The following is a 5,000-nucleotide window of genomic DNA, read 5'->3' as shown; positions in this document are numbered from 1 at the left end:
GAATGTACAGTGGAATATGTCTAATGCTAACGTCCATATTCTAAATATATTACTGTTTAATAATTACGATGTAATAATTAATTGCAATGTTTTTAAAAGCGAATATGTGAAATGCTTTTATTTGAGAACATATGTTTATTACTCTTGTTTAATCAAGTTATCCGCGTGTGTGGGGTGGGTGGGTGCAGATGTGTGCTGATTATCTGGTTGTGGTTTTCCGCAATTCATCTTTACTCTTATCTTATCTGTCTATTATAATCAATGTGCAGTATAGTAGGCTATGTTTATAATTATATTCAAATAATGTTTCTTAATTCTTTCTGTTTTTACATTAAGAATACTAGTTATTACCTGCAGTGTGTGGATGTATGTATGAAACGATGTATGTGATGTTTTTTACATTTGTATCTTCGTAATATTTGTAGGGGCTGTTGTTGGCTTTTACAGTTATGGTCCCCATGTTGTTTACTTGTCTATGTTGTGATAATGCACCTGACCAAATTTCTCCAGTTGGAGATAATAAAGTTATTCTTATCTTATCTTATCTTATCTTATCTTATCTCTACAACGTCTGTACAAAACTCTGCCAGGTCTCAGTGAACAACATAGAGTAGCTCGTTATGAAGCCAACACACAGTCACCAATTGGGATCAGTCCCATTGGGGGAAAGACGTTGCACTGAAAACCAAATGGAACAACAACAACAACAACAAAAATGATTCGGGAAGATGAGAACTTCAAGTGATGCCGCCGGCAGTGGAAAGTCACCGGCCGTCGTGACCACTATGATGATCCACCCTGACAATGGAAGCAGCTTAGTACAAGAAGCAACGCATGTTGCTGTTCAGTGGCTGGCATCCATACGCGCGCCTTCAAATAAACATGCCATAATTCTGACCGACCGTGTCAATGAACCGGTCAGTCCTACGGAAAATTGCACCAGTTGTAAAACTAGTGCTGATGATTGGATGTCAACTGGGTGCTATGATTCACGACTGACGGAACCAGTCATAAACCGCCATGAACGTTTCAAGGGGGGAGGGAGGGGGTGGGGGGATCCAAATGAGCCATGCAATGTCTTTGCACCAAACTACTCATTTCGAGCGCCGCAAGCCACTCTCACAGGGGGGGAAATGATGAGACACACATTGCGAAAGGCATTCAGTGATTCACATTTTCAGCTCGTGTGAGCAATGCCAGACGGAGAAAAACACAAATCGTAAAATGTCCAGAGCACGCGCAAAAGCAGAACTGAGCACTGATTCCCCCCCTCCCCCCCGAGACATTAGCTGTGGTTCAATTTTTCAACACTCTACGCAACCGTACCCCCCTCTCCCCCACTTCACAATAATCGCCCACCTGTTAACCTTTGACCTGACATCTGGATTCGCATACTTCTCAACATATCAGCCAATCAAAGAGCACATGGAATAGTCACGTGATTTTGGCGCTTTCTGTGTGTGCCAGTGCTACAATCTCTATGAAAGAAAGTTGAAAAAAATATTTCTTAAAAATCAGGTAAGCGACGAATCTTAATATTACGTTTATACTTAGTTTTATGAAGCCCAACGATAAGTTTTCTGTAATTTCATAGCAAAACTCGCCCGCAAAAAGGCTTTTCTTCGCACCGACCTTTCGGCCGCAAAACGTGTGGGTCTCATGGTGGTTTCATTCATTCCTGATTTGCATACAACTGTTGGGAACAGAATTCCGTAGCGCATTATTGATTATCTGTTTTATTACACTGTTACATTATTTGAACGCAGTCTTCCATCCTTAGATGTCAGAAGGTGGTTTCTGGTTGGGGAAGGTGGTTTTGGCAGGAAGCAGGCAGGTTGGATGAGTCGAGTGTGACCGCCTCCGGTGTCAAACGGCATGGCTGCATGCGTGGAGCCCGAAACGAAGGCATGCAGCGCCTGGTGATCGAGCAGCGCTCACCACCTGCACTGACGACCGGCAATGTGTGATCGATACAAGTCGATAGACGGATCAGAGCCCAGCTTGGGTGGCTTGACCTGCCACTGTTTGTAGTTTCGGACATTGGTCCTTCGTTGGAATTCTTACCGAAATAAGGCTCCTTCAGTCTTTGTTGTGAGTATTTCGGAATGTGACCATTGTGAACCTTGTCCCGATTTAGTTTGCTGATTCTGTTTTTCGTGTCAAAAATCAGTCACGAAGAGAGAACTCTAGGTTTGTGTTATGTGGGACAGGAATGGAATGCAGCGTGTGTGAATGTGTGTGTGAGTGCGCGTAATTTTTTTCTCCTCCGAAGCATGGTGGTTTTTTGTCGTGAATGTCAGCATTGCCACCGATGTGTTACAGGGGTGATTAGGACTTTTCCCAAGCAGACGATGTCAGCGTGGAAAGTGTTTGCGTGGCAAAGCAGGAAAAATTCGGCGGTTGTCTAGTTTCTGCAACTTTTTGAAATCCTACTATCGGTAGTGTTGACTTCCAGCGTTCAGTGAGTGAGTGAGCTGTAACAGTTGACCGGATTGCTCAGCTCATGTTTCTTCTCGTGGTAGATCTGTGTAGTGATTGACTACATTGTGCTTGGCCCAGATCTGTGTCAGTGTAGATGTGAAACTGAGGTTACATGTCTTTTCCATTGGTTGTTCATTGTCCAGACTCCCAATGGTTGTTCATTGTCCAGACTCCCAAACAAAGGACCTTAGCAGCTGCATTGTTGTCATTTAGTGATTTACTGATTTAACTAGCTACCCACAACTTTTTGCCGTGGCAGAAAAAAGATTTAATTGTACTACCACTACCAGTTACCAGCCATTCTCATCAACTGTTGTGTGTGTGTGTTATTACATATCATCACTTATCCACTTCTTGTTGGAAGGTTGATCATGACGATGGGGAGTATATGTCACCAGTCTTTATGGTACAGCTAACAGAGCAGCATCCCAAGTAGGAAGTGGTGAGTCAGTAGAAGACTTTAGACCGGGACCTGAAACAGAGGGAAGTTTTCATGGTTTGCTACACATGACACAACATTGATGTGGGTGTGAATGGCAGTCATATGGAAACTGTGCTAATTTTAAGGAAGTATGACAAAAGAAATGCATTCACTGTTCACATTACTTCTCATGCATTATTTATTATCACAGCAACAGTTTTCGTTTTTATGGTTTGCTACACATGACACAACATTGATGTGGGTGTGAATGCCAGTCATACGGAAATTGTGCTAATTTTAAGGAAGTATGACAAAAGAAATTTATTCACTGTTCACATTACTTCTCATGCATTATTATTTATGATCACAGCAACAGTTTTCACAAAGAATCCATGGCTGTTGATAACGCAGAAGCCAGCATCTGCAACATGCTGTTCATTTGTGAATTGGAATATCCAAACTCACTCGTGTATGTTAACAAGAAGACCCAAAACTTCGCCAGATGCAAACAATACCAGAACTCACAAAGTTATGTATGTATACAAACATACAAACAGAAATAACAGAATCAGGCTGTAGAATCCACAGTGTTGTATGTTTTATCAACAAATGTGCCAAAACTCATTATGTTAAGGTATTGTATATTTAAAACAGGAATGTCTACATTTACCAAATCAAATTGATTTATAACGAAGATTTGTATGCACTTACCTCCCTGATAATACCCTGATAACAGGAAGCCCAAAGTGTTAACAGAAATATGCAGACATGTAGCAGAGCCAAATTATCAGACTCACACACACACACACACACACACACACACACACACATGTACAGGCATGCACACACACACACACACATAGGTATGCACATATGCACACAAACAACAACAACAACACACACACACACACACACACACACACACACACACACACAGAGGCATGCACACACACATAGGCATGTACACACACACAGGCATGTACACACACACACACACACACACACACACACACACACACACACACACACACACACACAGATCTGTACTTACATGGACAAAAAAATGCATGCACAAAATGACATAAGGGACCCATCTAGTCATTGTGACAACAAATTTTCGTTGAAGTGGAAGTATGCTTTTGGAAAAGACATGTTTTCAGGTCAGGTCAAGTCGGGTCAAGTTTATTATCTCCAAAGAGGAATTCACATGTGATCCTGTAGCTCATGTTTACAATTCAAATGTAAAGCAGGCATTTGATAGACACAGTATGTGTTTGAGTAATCAAGAGATGACATAAGATTATTAAGTTACATTCCAGTTCACATTGAGGCATCTATGAACACCTCACGTATTTAGAACAGTTAACAAACTTGACTCTTAACTCACTCAGTACGGCCAGTTCTCTCTTCTCCTCTACACAGACCCCTCGGATGTCCAGTGGGTGTCTGAATGACCCAACCTTTAGCTTCCGTCGTCAGAATTGTGGTATTCTTTGTCAACATTCACATCTTCAGTATAAGAGCCTTCCGCTTGCAATATTTTGATGATGATAATTGGGGTGAAACGCTGTTAACGTTGTCTCTTTCGCCGTTCGTATGGAGAGAGTTAAGACACGCACTTGTTTTGAATATTTAAAGAGATGACGTAAAATTACAATGACTTCACTTAAGAATTGGGATCAGGGCTGTGTCCAATATAGAAAATGTAGGAGGTTGACCAACAGAATGAGGAAGTTTCTTCCGGTATCTCGATGAAAGGAAAACACTGGTTGCCCCCCTTTGTTTGTGGGCTGCGACTCCCACGATCACTCGTGTGTTGTACATAGCAGTCACATTTTATGTGAATGACTGTTTTTAGTATTTTGCCCCACCCATGTTGGCAGTCATACTCGGGGATTATTTTGTCTGACATTTGGGGATGGAACTTCTTCTGCATCCATGGGCTGCAACTTCCACGTTCACTTGTCTGTACACGAGTGGGCTTTTACGTGTATGAGTTTTTACCCTGTTGTATAGGCAACCATACTCCGCTTTCTGAGGTGTCCATGCTGAGTATGTTCTTGTTTCCATAATCCACCGAACGCTGACATGGATTACA

The 5,000-nt window shown here is 41.9% G+C and overlaps 1 protein-coding gene across 1 annotated transcript in view; it reads left to right on the top strand.

The window, feature by feature from the left end:
- Nucleotides 1-1,475: 1,475 nt before the first annotated feature.
- LOC143276577 (cyclin-dependent kinase 6-like) overlaps nucleotides 1,476-5,000 on the top strand; it is a 61,040-nt gene continuing 57,515 nt past the window's right edge. Inside the window, exon 1 of the mRNA XM_076581169.1 lies at nucleotides 1,476-1,518. The gene's annotated coding sequence lies outside the window, so the exon portion shown is untranslated. The remainder of the gene's footprint in view (nucleotides 1,519-5,000) is intronic.

The sequence above is a fragment of the Babylonia areolata genome, chromosome 32, assembly GCF_041734735.1.
Source record: "Babylonia areolata isolate BAREFJ2019XMU chromosome 32, ASM4173473v1, whole genome shotgun sequence".
In the NCBI taxonomy this organism is placed as follows: domain Eukaryota; kingdom Metazoa; phylum Mollusca; class Gastropoda; order Neogastropoda; family Buccinidae; genus Babylonia; species Babylonia areolata.
The sequence above is the reverse complement of the archived record's forward strand: the minus strand, read 5'-3'. Positions and strand labels throughout refer to the sequence as shown.